Below are 17,735 nucleotides of genomic sequence, written 5' to 3' on the forward strand. Positions count from 1 at the left end.
AGGGAATGACGAGGAAGGGCTAACCCAGGTTCTGGAAAGAAGAATGTTGCTCAGACCTCCCTGAAGATTCTTCCTGCTCTTGCATGTGCCATGCTCTGCATTTACGGGGTGAAGACCCTGTTCTGGAAATACGCTCCAGAAGACTCGCCAGCCTGGCCATGTTGCGAAACCCCGACGGGAATTGCGGTCGCAATCACCCTGGAGCTCGCGCGATGGTAAATCAATGGTTTTCGCGTGGCCGAACGTGGAAGCGCCCATGCGCGGGCACGCAGGAGCGCAGACGAAAGTGCGCGAGGGAGCGCAGAAGGAGGGCGAGCGTGGTAGGAAGGGCGAGAGCTGGTGGTCGGAATTCGATAGTTCACAGGCGAGCGATGACCCGTAGGCGAGCAATGGATACTGCAGGAATCGAGCCGACGTTCACGCGATGGAACACCGTAGGCTCGCGCGATGGAACGCCGTCGGTTCGCGCGATGGAACACCGTCGGTTCGCGCGACGGAACACCGTCGGTTCGCGCGACGGAACACCGTCGGTTCGCGCGACGGAACACTGTCGGTTCGCGCGACGGAACACCGTCGGTTCGCGCGACGGAACACCGTCGGGTCGCGCGACGGAACACCGTCGGTCCGCGCGATGGAACACCGTCGGTTCGCGCGCGGGCGAGCATTGGAGAGCATGTGCGCGGGCGCACATGCGCATAGTCGGGCGCGGATGCGCGTAGGCGCGCGGGCACGTGGGCGTGCGGTCGCGCAGCGACGTGGGCGTGTGGTCGCGCAGGCACGTGGGCGCGCGGGTGAGCGCAGGCGGTCGGGAGACCGATGGCGCATAGGTGGGCGATGGCGCGTTGAAAAGCGATGGCGCGTCTTGGCGAGCGATGGCCCGTAGGCGAGTGAAGGCGTGTTAGCAAGCGATGGCGCGTTGGCAAGCGATGACGCGTTGGTAAGCGACGGCGTGTTGGCAAGCGACGCCGCGTTGGCGAGCGGTGGTGCGTTAACAAAACGCTAGCGCGCAGGCGAAGAATCATGCGGGCGCATAGGCGATCGCTGACGCGTAAGAGACTAGGGATGGTTAGCGCGCATCGTGCTAAACAGAAGGCGCGCAGGTGCATCAGGAAGGTGAGCGCTGAAGCGAGCTGTCAATCAGGCGATCCTGGACGGTCAGGAAAAACCGTTGACGCCCATTGGTGCGTGGCAGGAAAGGGTGCGCAGATGTGCGCTGGCGATTGAAGAAAGCTGGCGCACAGAAGGACAGAAGTAAAGGTGAGCGCTGGCGAGCAGGAGGAAGATCTATGGCAAGACTCAGCTACCGGAGATCGTCCACAGCAGGCGAGCGCTAGATCGCAACTGATGGTGTCCAGGGGACCTGACACGTGTGGCAGATCGATGGCGATTGTTGACGCGTAGGAGATCGCTGACGAGCAGGCGAACGTTGACGCATCTGTGGTCGCTGGAGCTCGCCCGCATGAGCAGAAGGCAACGCGTGGAATCCTGTGCGTAGAAGAAGAGTCCTTGTCTAAGACCTGAACCGAAGATCTAGATAGCGCGGGCGAACGTGGGTGCACAGGGCGCGTATCAGGAACCAACAGGAACAGCAGCGACGATCATCAGGAGAGCGCTGACGAACAGGAGAGCGCTGACGAACAGGAGAGCGCTGGCGAACAGGAGAGCGCTGGCGATCAGGAAAACGCTGATGAGCAGGAGAGCGCCTGTGCGCTAACACTAAACAGGAGAGCGCCTGTGCACTAACACTGAGCAGGAGAGAACACTGTAAAAGGGCGCGCAGGGGAACCCTGACACGCAAGAGAAGCACCCCCGTGGGAGGCAACCCTTTCGAAGGGACCGTTGTCCGTCGGAAGAAGGTCAAGAAGGCATTGGCGATCGATCTCCGGAGAGATCTAAAGAGGAAGGAGCTGCAGGCTGCATACGGAGATTCAAAAAGGCGCCTCTTAGCACCCTTACAGGGAGATGGGAGGCCCTTACGACGTAGCGGACGGTGAGCCTTACGGCGAAGGCGGCCAACAGCAACAACAGCAGAAGAGTCCTCCGAAGAGGAGTCTCTATGAGTGTACTCTCTCGCGACGAAAGAGAAACACTTAGTAGAAGAGACTGGTCAGCCAGTGACCTAAAAAGAGCAATCCTTCAAAGAGGGGCTCCTGCAGTTGCCCAGCCCCTTGAGCGTAACTGCAGGTGCGACCGCTCAACACCAAGAGCATAGTCGCAAGAGAAGAACCCTCCAAAGGGGAAAAACTCAAGCCTGGACAGGAAAACTTCCCTCGGAAGGAAAGTTACCCACCCAAGGAGGCGAGCCTCCTAAGTGTTCTAAAATGAACTGGAGAGCTGTTAATCGTCACGGGAGTACTTCCAGGAGAAGGAGACACGCCCCCGACGAAGATCTATAGGGCAGGCAGCAACAGCCGAATCCCCAGGCCTCAACAAGACAGCTCACTCCGTTGTTACATCACAGAAACGAACTAGATCGGTAACTGTGAAAAATAAAAAAAAAAATCATTATTTAACATTCATTCCCCCAGGAAGGCTCCGAAGAGGAATCCCGAGGGAAAGGAACACAAGAGTTACACAACAGGCACGTGCCCTCAAAACACCACAAACTCTGAAAAGGAAACTTACTGATTTCTATACTCAAATATATACATATACACGAATTTTTTTTTACATATATATTGAGTAAAAGAAAAGTAAGTGATTAAGTAAAGACAAAACAAACAATGGCTGCCAAGCGAGGACAAAGACAGAGACCTCTGTCCATTGTCCGAGCCAAAAGTGAAGTGAAGCAGTTCACCGGTGTATGAGGGGGGGAGGGGTAGCTAGCTACCACTCACCTACCCCCCTGCTAACTAGCGCAGGGGTAATACACCCTCGTTAAATTCTAATGGCTCGCCATTTCAGCTACGCCGAAAGGTAAACCCAATGTAAATAGCGTGGTTTGTATTTCGGTTACGGAACAAATTGAAATTATCAAGTTGAACAATTTGCCTAAATATGTACAGTATATATTAAGAAGGGTAATGATATGATACTTTAATGGTAATAGTATGATACTTTAATATCATGGTAAATAAATTTTTTCCATAAGATATGGTTGTGTACTGGGTCTTTTGTATGTTTTTTTTTTTTCATGAATCAATAGCTTAAAATATGAACAGCAATACCATTTCCAAAATTTGATATTAATTACTTATTCTACACAAATACAAACCTTCGCCCTTTACATAGGCAAACGATAATAGTGAAGCTGTAAAACCACAAGTCTCAACAACCAGCTGGTAGCAGGTAAGTACTGGTCCTTCTGGCTGACTGATAAACCACTTTGATATCAGCCATCAGTTAGGAAGGACGTCTTCTCTCTGACTTGAATATTTTGCCAGAGTTCCAACTTGTCTATATTTTTTCCAGCGTTTTTGCCGCTTTGAGTGACTGCAAGTGCGTTTGATGATGCTGGCAGAGATGCCGAAGTGCACAGGGGTGCCATCTAAGTTCTTCAATACCTTTATGAGTATAAGGGATATGGATCCTCATTAGTTATCCCCAGCCTGCAGAGAGCACTCCTGGAGCCAGGCCTCCCCCTACAAAAAGTGTTGTGAGTGGTCATCCACCCCGTGGGAGAAGTTTGGCAGGAGGAAGAAGTCTAAGAAGGATTCTTCACACTCAGGGTCATTCTTCTTCCACTCCCGGTACTCTGCCCTTCTACTCCTCTCCATTGGTTTTTTCCAAGGACCAATCGAATAAAAGAGGTGGCCCTTTAACCTTAGAGCAAGCCTCCGGACAATATAATTCTTCCTTTCCCCCTAGTGAAATGATGGAACCATCTCAAAGAGTGTCGCCCTTCCTTTCAGATTAGTGATGCTTTATGTTTGATGTGGCCCTCCTTAAGTATACAGGGTTCACCTTTGGTGGAGAAGTTGAGATAGGCTTTGTCTTCCAAACATCAGCGGGAACATTTTACTTCCTTTGCTACGGAGGATGTCGGCCCATCCGTTTCAGAGAAGTCTGCAGTCGTCTCCCAGCCACATTGGAGTCTCCAAAGGGAGACTTGTCTTCCAAGCGTCCATCCTGAGGGAAACACCCTTTGTCATCTTCACAAAAGAACCCCAAGTGACTGTCTGACCCTTCCCATCATAGAAGGACAACAGACTCTTGGGCTGTTCCATAACCTCTCATAGATCCTTCCTCTTCGAAGGAGGATCGTAGGCAAACATCCCAAAGGCAAGCCGCCACCTCCTCCACTACAGACATCATCCAGGTAAGTTCCTTCTCTTAGAACCTCTCTCAGACATGCCTCACTCCATTGTGCCTCACCATATAGCACCTCACGCCATTGTACTCCACCCTATTGCCCCTCACCCTATTGTCCCTCACCCTATTGCCCCTCACCCCAACATGCTTCTACCGGATGCAACCTTACAGGAACTCTCCTGTATGTCCCTTACCACAGTGTGCCTCAACCTCCAGATGCGCCTCATTCCGGCATGCCTTACCTTCTAGCACTTCTCCCAGACACGCCTCAGCCCAGCGCACATCAACATATTGACACGCTTCTTCCAGATATGTGTCACCTCTCAGTGCCTCTTCCTTGATATGCTTCACCTCAATTCGCCTCGTCATCCAGACGTGCCTCATCCAGACGTGCTTCACCCTCTAGTGCCTCTCCTGGACTTGCCTTACCCTAGCATGTCTCAACTTACAGATGTGCCTCATCCAGAACCACTTTATCCAATGATGCCTCTACTTGAGTGAGGTACTTTGCCTCAACTTGCATAATCCATTAAGAACTCATTATCTAGGCACACTTCTTTTAGAAGCACCTAGTCTCGCCAGTGCGCACCTCATCCAGACGTCCATCTTTGGGACGTGCTTCTCCTGAATGCGCTAGGTGTGTATCACATGATCGTTACAGACTCTCCCTGTATGAGCGTGCTCAAAGTTTTCCCTGAGATTGTGTTTCCTGATTGCTCTAGATATATCCCTCCTGAATATGCTAGAGACGTCTCACCATAATGCGATAGGCACATTACCCCTGAAGTGCTAGACGAATTCTTTCAGATCATAGACTTAATTCAGAGTGCGCTGTACTCTCATCATTTGAACATGCTGTACTAAGCATCAAACCGTGGAACTCTTTAAATTCTAAAAAGGGCCTGAACATACCAGGCATACTTCACCAAAGCACTCTTTGTTAGACCTCCCTTGCCAGAAGAGAGACTCACAAGCCCTTGCCAGTGAGCTACTAACCCCTATCACATCTCCAACACCAGTGCCGAAGGCAACCAGACCAGCAGTTCCTTTAGTGTTTGACACAATGTTTCTGGACCTTCCCATTGTGCCAATCAAGCTGGACACATGGAGACATGATAGGGAAAGGACGCAGGGAACCCGTCCGCAGGGTGATCCACGACTGCAAACAAATAGGGGATCTTTCTTGCCTAGGGAGATTAACCTAGAAGAAAATTACCATGTCTCATCAATTTAGATTATGACTTCATCTCGTTCCCTCACACAAAGAAAAAAGAAAGGACAGCAACTGACAGTGTGCTAAGATGATCGACATTCTAAAGGTGCCTGGTACTTTCATTACAGTAATTTCGTGATAATTTTGTCATATGGCCAGATGAGTAAAACCAGAGAGCTTTACCAGTCTTGGCGCAGCCTCCAGAATTCCCATTACTCACAGAGGATTCAAAGGAAGATTGGGGAGCTCACTTCCATCAGCATATGGTATCAGGCCTTTGGTCTGAACAGGAAAGCTGAGACCCTATAAACATCTTGGAGCTCAAATCGGTCTTTCTTGTGTTCCTGCATATTTTCCCTGTTCTAACAGGACACTGTCATGTTGATGAGACACATCACCACCGTAGTGGCATATACAATATATACAGACGAGGAGGTACTATGTTGCTGCAACTTTACCATCTTGCAATAGAGACTCTCAAATAAGTGGACCTCGATTCGATTTCATTGACAGCCCACTTCATTCCAGGTAGATGGAATGTAGTAATGGACAAGTTGAGCAGAAGGATGCAAGTGGTTGGGTCTGAGAGATTTTTGAGTCCTTGAATAGCGACAGATCCTGACTTTGTGTCATTTCGCCGACAGAAGACATGTTTGCAAACTTGCACAACCATAAGCTCACGATCTACTGCTTTCCATATCCAGACCCAAAGATGGCACTCAAAGACCCGTTTCAGCACAGGTGGGATGGCCTCGACGTCTATGCTTTTCCACTATTCTGCCTCATAAGGAGCGCTTTAAATTGAGTTCGAGCAACACCCAATCTCAGCATGACCTTGTTGCTCTGAAGTAGCTTTAACTAGAATGTTACATGGACCTTCTACTTCTACTTGTGGAGACTCTGAGAGAGTTGCCTCCTCTTCCCGACCTGTTATGCCAGCCACACGTCCAGATATTCCATGGTACAGTGTAATCCCTGCTGCGTCACGTGTGGAGGTTATCCAGCATCTCTTCTCTTAGAGGCTTTTTATGCAAAGTTGCACGAGAGATGTCAGGTAATTTTTGGGAATCGTCGATTTCAGTGTGCCAAAGAAAGTTGATCATCATCTGTGATTGAGGAAGGGAGCTTTCTCCTCCCAAAAGTCTCTATGCCATGGTTAGCTGAATTGGTTAGCCAAATTTTTACTGTACCTCAGTATCAGTGGTAAGAGCTCATCACTCATCCTTAAAGTTAGGTCTTTAAGCTGAAAGGGTTTGATATTACTACTTCTGTGGAGCTCTTCATGTTCATATGGAATTTTGAACAGTTCTGTCCTCCAAGAGAGGTGAGACCACCTCCCACGGACGTTAATAAGGCCTTGCAGTCCCTTAAGAGGACACCTTTGAACCATTGAGGCTTACTTCACACAAAAATTTTCCATAAGCGGATTTCTTACTCACCTTAGCCTCTGATAAATACGTTAGCGAGCTTCATATGCTCTCCTTTAGCATTGTTCATACCAAACTCTGGAGACGGATCTCGGCCCCTTCGTCCATAAGCTTCTAGCTAACCAAGTTCTCTTTTCCAGGATTCTTTGGTATCAGATAGTGAGCATTAGAGATTGCTACTTTAAATTTACACAAACAACTCGACCTCACATGCAACTCCTCTTCCTCAACACGAGTAGAGAGAAGGTGACAAAAAAACGATCTTCTCTTAGCTGAGGGAAATAATTGATTATATTTATATTCCCCACCCTCACCTCCTACTCCATGTGGAACTCCGGGTAAAATCACGATGTCAGGGTATAGCTAGAACCTTCTCATTCTGTAACAATCTCTCTGTGGCACATTAAAAGATTTATACCTCTTGTCTACCCACTCGCCTTTTGGGCTGTCTCATGAAATGATTAGTTGACAACCCATCATTAGCAAGGACTGGGCAAAGTCCAAGAGTAGCTGAGTGTACCAATTTATTTACAATTGGCTTACTACTATCCTTCAGAAAATGATAATTCACTGACTTTGAATCCAAGTACTAAAAAAGGCGAGTTCACTGAAATTTTTCTGATAGCTAAATATTTGAAAAGATCAATATATTCCATCTTTTATACTCTTACTCGACACTACTAGGAAAATATGATTATCTATTCATCTATATAATTGCCAGATTTAAACTTCATTCACATCTTAATTAATACTTCAAATGCAATATTACCAATACAATGGTGATATTGGTAACCTTATCAAGAATAATACTCACAAAATCATTATTTATAGAATAGGGTTGATATGAAAGCACCAATCTCATATTATACCTGGCTGCTATTATAGTTCCTAATAAATATCCATGCTGATCTTTGTCTTATTCTTGTTTTAATAGGAACTCTGATAATTGGCACTGTTCTTCCCTAAGTAGTTTTTGTTGAAAACATCACATCAGGTTTAAAGTTGAAAGGTGAAATTGAATGTACTAGTTATTTTAGTGGGCAATCCTAAAAAGTGACCATATGTATCAAAGTTAATTATGAAGAGTCAGGCTATGTCATGAAAGGGAGAACATTTGGATTTAATATATTTTTCTTTTCTTTCAGATGCGTTTATTTACCTGCGTATTTGAAATCCAAAAGCCAAAAAGAGTAAACAAAAATCAATCTATTGGCCAGCATGATTCCCATGATGATATAGGATGGAGATAGAGGCAAAAGGAATGTTGATAACACAAGATTAAATGGTTCATAACTAAATCAAAGCTGATAACAGGGATGGAGGCTGTAAGATTCAACAGACATCAGTTTAAAGATAAGCTAAAATTTTTCTTATTTAAATCCTTTTTTTTTTTCAGAAGTTTATCCTCAGTTCGGTTACTGAGTAAGTAATGAATATATATGGATGGTAGCTTGTACAATGTACAAAAGTTCAGTATCGCAAAAATTACCTTAAAAGAGAGATTGTTCTCATTATTTTTTGGTGAGATGGTCATAGATTTGGTCATTATTATACATTATTAGTTTTATATCTGTATACTATTGAGTCATTCTATATATATTAATACTTCTCAAAAATGTAAATTTTCAAAATGTCTTAGTGATACCCCACAGTAGCTAATATAAGGTTTAAATGGTGTGCTTTCAAGGGTCAGATTTGGAACACTGTTTTAGGGCTATAGAATGCCATAATTTCTTAATCCTGTAGTATGATACTTGACAAATAATTAATAACTATAATATTGCATTGAAATTCATAGCATTTTAGCAAAAAATAATATTGATTATTTGTCAGTCTAGTATTTCACTTCTCATATGCATAGAAGTTATTCGTAAACTGATTTGACTTAAGACCCCTTGTTTGATGTGTAAAGTAGGTCCAGATGATTGATTGCAATAACAGGGTATATTTGATTGACATTACAATTTTCCTTTCAGCACTGAGGTATAATTGTTTCTGTATACTATTGAGTCATTCTATCATTCTATGTATACTAATACTTCTAAAATATGTAAATTCTCAAAAATTCTTAGTGATACCCTACAGTAGCTAATGTAGGTTAGATAGTGTGCTTTCAAGGGTCAGATTTGGAACACTGCTTTAGGGCTATAGAATGCCATAATTTCTTAACCCTGTAGTATGATACTTGACAAATAATTAATAACTATGATATTACATTGAAATGTAATTGCTTCTATCAACTGACCTAGAAAAGTCTTTGAGTTTCCAGATATCATAAATCTTCTTGTTCAATTACCTAAAACGTTTCTTATAATTTTCAGACAATTTTTTGGATACCAATTGATACCCTCATTTCCATTTGTTAAAGCTAGTTTCCATTTTCTATCCCACCCTTACCTAAGATCGCTTGTTTTAGCAAAGTCAAGAATCAAATCTGTTATGTTTATATAAAATCTAAATCATTAATTTATATCTCACAATAATTTTTTTTTTATGAAATTAATCTATTGAATCCATGTATGCTTTTCTTGTTAATTTTCATGAAAGAATAGCTATGAAAAGCGAAAGATTTATTTGCTATAATTCAATCGAATACCAGTTTTCATATGATATAATTCATTTTATGTTTCAGTTAAGTTTGTCCTAAATTAAAAGAGGAATAATTCATATTTTTTTTCTTTAGGATACAGTTGGTCTCAGGGTTGAGATTAGCAAATGTCTGGTGACAGATCTAATTGAGATGTCCATTAATTACAAGAAAACTAATGTTCTGTGCACGAGGAATTTTGGATCAGTGACTTCTAGAAAATGAAATACCCTCCTTGGTTTTAGGTGTGGGGAGAATTAAAAAAAGTAAGTTCACTGAAATATTTGAAAAGATCAATATCTTCCATCTGTTATACTCTTACTCGAGACTACTAGAAAAATAGGATTATCTATTCATCTATTTAATTGTCAGATTTAAACTTCATTGACATCCTAATACTTCAAATGCAATATTACTAATACAATGATGATATTGGTAACCTTATCAGGAATAATACTCACAAAACCATTATTTATAGAATAGGGTTGATATGAAATCACCAATCCCATACTATAACTGGCTGCTATTATAGTTCCTGATAAATATCCATGTTGATCTTTGTCTTATTCTTGTTTTAATAGGAACTCTGATTATTGGCACTGTTCTTCGCTAAGAGGTTTTTGTTAAGAACATCACATCAAGTTCAAAGTTCAAAAGTGTTTTAACTTGATCTCTAAAGGTGAAATTGAAAACACTAGTTATTTTAGTGGGCAATCCTAAAAAGTGACCATATGTATCAAAGTTAATTATGAAGAGTCAAGTTATGACCTGAAATGGAAAACATTTGAAGTTAATACATTTTTCTCTTCTTTCAGATTCGTTTATTTACCAGCAAATTTGAAATCCAAAAACCAAAGCCAGTAAACAAAAAGCAATCTATTGGCCAACATGATTCCCCTGATGATATAGGAAGGAGATAGAGCCAAAAGGAACGTTGATAACACAAGATTAAATGGTTCATAACTAAATCAAAGCCGATAACAGGGATGGAGGCTGTAAGATTTAACAGACATAAGTTTAAAGATAAGTTAAAATTTTCCTTATTTAATTTTTTTTTTCAGAAGTTAATCCTCAGTTAAGTTATTGAGTAAGTAATGAATATTTATAGATGGTAGCTTGTACAGTGTACAACAGTGTGTTGAACATAAACTATCTGAAAGAGTCCAGTATCGCAAAAATTCTCTTAAAAGTGAGATTGTTTTCATTATTTTTTGGCGAGATGGTCATAGATTTTGTCATTATTATTCATTATTAGTTTTATATCTGTATACTATTGAGTCATTCTATCATTCTAGGTATACTAATACTTCTAAAATATGTAAACTTTCAAAAAGTCTTAGTGATAACCTACTATAGCTAATGTAAGGTTAGATAGTGTGCTTTCAAGGGTCAGATTTGGAACACTGTTTTAGGGCTATAGAATGCCAAAATTTCTTAACCCTGTAGTATGATACTCGACAAATAATTAATAAATTGATAGATTAATAAAATAATTAATAATTAATAAAAATGTGGCAGCTTTCAAGAAAAAGCTGAAGACTTATCTCTTTGGAAAGTGTTATAATAGTGATCTGCAAACTATTAAGCCTGAATACAAATGCTAGAGAATAAATGGAAATATACAGAGCAAAATATTAACTGGAAAGAAATTATTTTCACACACCAAGGCCCGCCTGAACAGACTCCTAGTGTCTGATGGAGAGTGAGAAATAAACCCCTAAAAGTAAAAGTAATTAAAGGAAAGTAAGTACTGTAACTATAATATTGCATTGAAATTCATAGCATTTTTGCAAAAAAATAATATTGATTATTTGTAAGTCTAGTATTTCACTTCTCATTTGCATAGAAGTTGTTCGTGAAATGATTTGACTTAAGACCCCTTGTTTGATGTGTAAAGTAGGTCCAGATGATTGATTACAATAACAGGGTATATTTGATTGACATTTCAATTTTCCTTACAGCACTGAAGTATAATTGTTTCTATCAATAGACCTAGAAAAGTCTTGAGTTTTTAGATATTATAAATGTTTTGTTCAATTACTTGAAACGTTTCTTATAATTTTCAGACAATTTTCTGCATACCAATTGAAACCTTAATTTTCATTTATTAAAGCTAGTTTCCATCTTCATCGTTCCCCCCCCCCACCCCCCTCTATCTAAGATCACTATTTTTAAGTCAAGAATCAAATCTGCTATGTTTGTATAAAATCTAAATTATTCATTTAGATCACATAAAATATCTTTTATAAAATGAAGTATCTAAATTAGGCATTTAGATCACTATGAATCTTTTTATAAGCTGAATCTATTGAACAGATGTATGCTTGTTTTTATTTTATTTTAATGAAGGAATAGCTATAGAAAGTGATTTTTAAACATAAGACTTACCCGGTAGTTATATATATAGCTTACGTCCTTGACGTCACGGCAGAAAATTCAAAACTCGCGCCAATCGCCGATTGGATAGCCAGGAACCCTCATATATTCCCTGCCGTCGCTAGCGGCGACACATGGATATTCCGCTCGTCAGTTTATTGATTTACTTTGGTGATGTACAAATCTTTGGTTGTTGACTCCCGCTTATTTGATTTTGCTATTGGATATTCTTGGATACGTTTGGATTTAGAGATTTTTTACCCTTGCTCGTTGATTTCTCTCTAAAATTTTTCAAAATGGCCACCCCCCCTATAACTTTTAGGATGTGTGTGAGTGGGCGTAAGACCCGAATGGCTAAAGTTTCTCTTGATCCCCATTCACTCTGCATTAAATGCAAAGGTAAAGATTGTGATTTGGGTGATCGTTGTGATGAGTGTGTTCTTTTGTCAGAGCATGAATGGATTGAGTTAGATCGCTATAGGCGTAAACTTCAAAAGGATAGATTAAGACGAAGTTCTTCTCGTTCTTCAAAAGACCTTTCCTTTTCCCATGTCACTGACCCTATTCCATCCCCTGTAGTGGTAGATTCTGATCTCCCTACTGTAACTGCTAATGAGCCTACGCTTAAGAACATGTTGGTAGCGATTCAACCGCTGGGCTCTAAAGTGGAATCGCTTGCGGCGAACAGAACGCAGCTTATGTCCGACGTCAAGCAGTTAAAGGGTGAAAGTGCAAAAAGTGCAGTGAAGTTATTTAGTGCTGTGGAGGGTACGACTGCTCGCGTCTGTCATTCTCCTAGTCTTAGACCTCTTCTAAGCTCGAACGGCAAAAGGAGATGAGATGCTTTAAAACACGAGCAGACGTCCCCTCTAACGTACCTGTTGACGTTTCCCAGGACGTTCACCCTCACCATAGGAAAGGTGAGGCTAAGTTGTTTTCGTCGCCTTCGGATGACGCAATACCTAAAAGAGGCTGGCGGCTAACTTCCAGACCTCTTAAGAGGACCTTTGATAAGGCCAACCAACGTCCTCCTAGCACATCGCGGCCTGGCTGTAGCCATTGGGATAGTCCAGAGCGAATTTTATCTTCATTTGAGAGCTCTCCTACTAAATGTCCTGCTAGAATGTCGGACTCTGCCAAGGATCCTGCTAAGCAGTTGTCAGAACCAGGCTTAACCTCGGTTCATGCTCCCCCTCAGCCGTCAGACTGGTTTTCACCATCCAGACGTTCTGAACGCCTTATGAGTGGTGAGGAGAACGTTGTGGTGTCGTCACCGATATCACAACGAATAGATCCTAATTTGAACATGCTACAAGAGATGCAACAAAGGCTCTCTTTCTTTCATGCAAAATTACCAAGCCCTGATCAGTAAGAGAGTAGCAGTCCTGGATCCTGAACTTCAGGAAGCCCCTCTCCTGGACGCCAGGTGGCGTAAGGCTATCAGTCAAGAGGCTCTGAATGATGATCTCATTTTCGTCTCTCCTTTGAAAGGTCTTAACACTGTTCTTCTTAAGGAAAGTGAGCTTGTTCGTGTACACAAACGTCAGACATACCATTGTAGTGACAAGCCTCAAGCTGACAGACGTGACAGTTATTGTCAGGCTCGAGACAGCGAGTGGTCTGCTCAACGCTACGTGAAATGTCCTGTAGAACGTGTTTCCGAATGTGGTGTTAAGCGTACAGTGGTTCTTGAGCTCGAATGTCCTACAAAACGAGACATTGAACGTCCTGCTAAACAAGCTGTCGAACGTCCTAGTTCTCAGGATGTCAACCGCTCTTCAAAACTCAATAGTGAACGTCCTCCAGGACGTGTTGTCGGGCGACAAGCAGCCAAATAGGTCGTCGAGCGGCAAGCAGTACGCGGCACTGAGCACTTGTCAGGAAGCGACGTCAAACGTTTTTCAGAACACGACCCTGAGCGACCTGCTTCTTCCCCTGTTACTGGTGATTTAGAAGTGAGTCTTGATTATGATGATGAGTCCTAGGCTCTTCAGGATGACTCTGATTTTAACAGAGATCATATTCAGGAACATGTTAGTTCCGATTGCGTTGATCGCGAGCGTTTGGATGAGCGTCAAGCGACACGTCCGCTTGGCGACAGACGTGATGATCCAGTTTCGGTTGCTGTCGAAACTCAGGATCTTCATGGGAAGGACACGGTTCTCAACGGTGTTGCTCCCGTTGGAGCTTTACCAGAGAAGGACATTGAGGGTCAGCTTTCTCCTGTTGAGTTTGAGGAAGTTTCAGAAGATGAAGACTCTATTTCATTTCGTCCTTCAGTAGATTTGAAAAAACTTATGAAAGTTTTCACTGAGGAAATCACAGACTTTTTTGTACCCGTTGCTCCACGTTCTCCACCTTCCGAATTTACTCTTGGGAAGGCTTCAAAGAAGTCTCGGTTTAACAAGATTGTCTTGTCACGGTCTTCTAAGAGGGCTCTAAGACTGATGGGTGACTGGATGCAGTCCAAGAAATACCTAGGGAAAGCGGCTTTCATATTTCCTCCATCTAGACTAGCATCTAGGTCTAGTATCTGGTACGAGACAGGAGAAGTTCTCGGCTTGGGGATACCTGCCTCTGCCAAGGGAGATTTCTCGAGTCTTGTAGACGCTCCTCGTCAGTCGGCCATGAGGAAGACCAAGATTTTCTGGTCTACCTCGGAGCTGGATCATCTGCTTAAGGGCATATTTAGAGCCTTCGAAGTTTTTAACTTCCTGTACTGGACGTTAGGAGCCTTGGGTAAAAAAGTTGCTACTTTTAAAGAGGGTGATACCTCTAACTTAGTCCACTTAATGTCCTGTATGGATAAGGCATTGCGGGACAGATCCCATGAATTAGCAGCACTCTTTTCTGCAGGGATTCTCAAGAAAAGGGATCAGATGTGCTCATTTCCGTCTCTGGGGGTTACTCCCTTCCAGAAATCCGAGTTGATATATGCTCCTCTTTCTCCCTTGCTGTTCCCACAAGAGCTCATAAAGGAAATATCGTCTGCTTTAACCCAAAAGGCTACTCAAGACCTGGTCTCTAAGACAGCCAGAAAGGTACTCCCACCTTCTTTTTCCAGCCGCAAAACTAAGGAAGAAACAACTTTTCCTAAGTTCTCCCAGCCCTTTCGAGTAAGGTCTTCCAGCAGGGGTAGCTCCAGACCCGATGCAAGAAGAAATAAGAGGAGAGGCTTCAGATCAGGGCAAAACAGAGTCAGACTGCTTTCGCCTTCTGGCAGTAGGAGCCAGACTACTCAACTTCTGGCAAGCGTGGAAGAAGAGAGGAGCAGACCAATGGTCAATACAGATCTTGAAGGAGGGTTACAAAATCCCCTTTAGAGGGAACCCTCCTTTGGTCTTAGCTCCAGTGGATCTCTCTCCCAGATACAGAGAGGAGGCAAAGAGACAAGCATTAATTATTCAAGTGTCTCTAATGTTGGAGAAGGGGCCATAGAAAGAGTATAGGACATATGTTCTCCAGGCTTTTACAACCGCCTGTTCCTGGTACCCAAGAACTCAGGGGGGATGGCGTCCAGTCCTGGACTTAAGTGCATTGAACAAGTTCATCTAGAAAACGAAGTTCTCAATGGAGACTTTGAAATCAGTTCTTGATGCAGTAAGGAAAGGTGACTGGATGGTCTCATTAGACCTCCAGGATGCCTATTTTCACATCCCAGGCCTTATCTAAGATTCGTATTCAGGGGCGAAGTTTTTCAATTTCGAGCCCTATGTTTCGGCCTCAGCACAGCACCGCAAATATTTACGAAACTCATGCTCAACGTAGCAATGATCCTCCACTCAAGGGGCATCAGAGCCTCCCTGTATCTCGACGATTGGCTTCTCAGAGCTCACTCATACGATCACTGCCTGAAGGATCTCCAGACAACTTTGAGCCTTACGAAAGAACTGGGTCTTCTTGTTCACAAGGAAAAGTCTCTCTTGATTCCATCACAAGAGATTCTTTATTTGGGAATGACGATTCGGAGTCGGATTTTTCGGGCTTTTCCGTCTCCTTTAAGGATGGACCAAGCCAGTTTGAAAGTCCGATCTTTTCTAAGGAAAAGCATGTGTTCAGCGAGGAAGTGGATGAGTCTAGTAGGAACCCTCTACTCCTTAGAACAGTTTGTTCCCCTAGGAAGACTGAACCTTCGTCTTCTCCAATTCCACCTCAATCACCATTGGAACAAGGAGAAGGACCTAGAGGCAATGAGCATTCCAATTACGGAATCCATCAGAAACTGCCTTCGGTGGTGGGACAAACCAGACAAGTTCCAAGAAGGTCTCGACTTAACTCAAAAGAACCCAGACCTTGTGTTATGTTCCGACGCCTCGGACTCGAGGTGGGGAGCAACTCTGAACAAGTTGAAAGTTTCGGGGCTGTGGTCAGAGACCAAGAAGAACTTCCATATCAATCAGAAAGAATTGTTGGCAGTCCTGTTAGCCCTCAAAACTTTCTAAGAGTCAGTTCTAAACAAAGTGGTACAAGTCAATGCCGACAACACGACGGGATTAGCTTACATTGCCAAACAAGGGGGAAGAACTCACTCGATATCTCTGTACGAAACTGCGAAGAATCTCCTTTTGTGGGCAAAGGAGAGGAATGTGGTCCTGATGACAAGGTTCATCCAAGGAGAGAAGAACGTAACGGCAGACAGCCTCAGCAGAAGAGGTCAGATCCTGTCCACAGAGTGGACGCTCCATCAACAACTATGCAAGAGTCTGTGGAGACTTTGGGGTCGACCATGCATAGACCTCTTTGCAACATCAAAAGCAAAGAGGTTAGAAGCGTATTGCTCTTCAGTACCGGATCTAGAAGTAGTCCAGATAGATGCGTTTCTGTTGCATTGGACCAATCTAGACACGTACACTTTTCTACCATACAAGATCCTGTACAAAGTGGTACTAAAGTTTGTAGCAACCGAAGGGACCAGAATGACCCTAGTGGCCCCCTTTTGGCCCTCAAGAAAATGGTTCACAGAGGTACTGGAATGGATGGTAGACACTCCAAGAAGCCTTCCATTAAGAATAGATTTACTCAAACCACCTCACTTGGAAAGATTCCATCAAAATCTCCAAGTTCTTTAGCTGACTGCCTTCAGACTATCGAAAAACTCACTAGAGCCAGAGGTTTTTCGAAGGAGGCAGCTCAAGCCATTGCAAGAGCAAGAAGAACATCAACTATCAAGTTTCATCAATCCAAGTGGGAGGTTTTTAGAGAGTGGTGTAGAGTCAACTCAGTTTCCTCATCCAGTACCTCTGTAGCTCAAAATTGCAGACTTCCTGCTCCACCTTCGAAGGAAGCGCAACTTTTCTTCCACGACTATTAAGGGATACAGGAGTATGTTAGCGACCATATTCAGGCACAGAAACCTGGACCTTTCAAACAATAAGGATCTGCAAGAACTTCTTAAATCCTTTGATACTACAAAGCTATGGCACCAAGATTCACCAGCTTGGAATCTGGATATTGTTTTAAAGTTTCTTATGAGTGACAGATTTGAGCCCTTAGGTTCACTTTCCTTGAAGTACCTTACTACGAAGACTCTGTTTTTGGCTAGTCTCGCAACAGCCAAAAGAGTTAGCGAAATCCATGCCTTTAGCAAAAACGTTGGTTTTCGAGATGATAAGGCTTTCTGTTCCTTACAGCTAGGCTTTCTCGACAAAATTGAACGCCCTTTTACACCTTGGCCCAAGGCTTTTGAGATTCCAAATCTTTCGGATTTAGTTGGCGAGGAGTTGGAAAGAGTCCTATGCCCAGTAAGAGCTCTGAGGTTCTACCTGGTCAGAACATAAGATTTACGAGGCAATTCGGAAGCTCTATGGTGCTCAGTCAAAAAGCCCACGTTACAGATGTCAAAATTTGCCATGTCCTTTTTTATCAGGCTCTTGATTAAAGA

The sequence above is a fragment of the Palaemon carinicauda genome, chromosome 4 (genome assembly GCF_036898095.1).
Source record: "Palaemon carinicauda isolate YSFRI2023 chromosome 4, ASM3689809v2, whole genome shotgun sequence".
Taxonomy (NCBI): domain Eukaryota; kingdom Metazoa; phylum Arthropoda; class Malacostraca; order Decapoda; family Palaemonidae; genus Palaemon; species Palaemon carinicauda.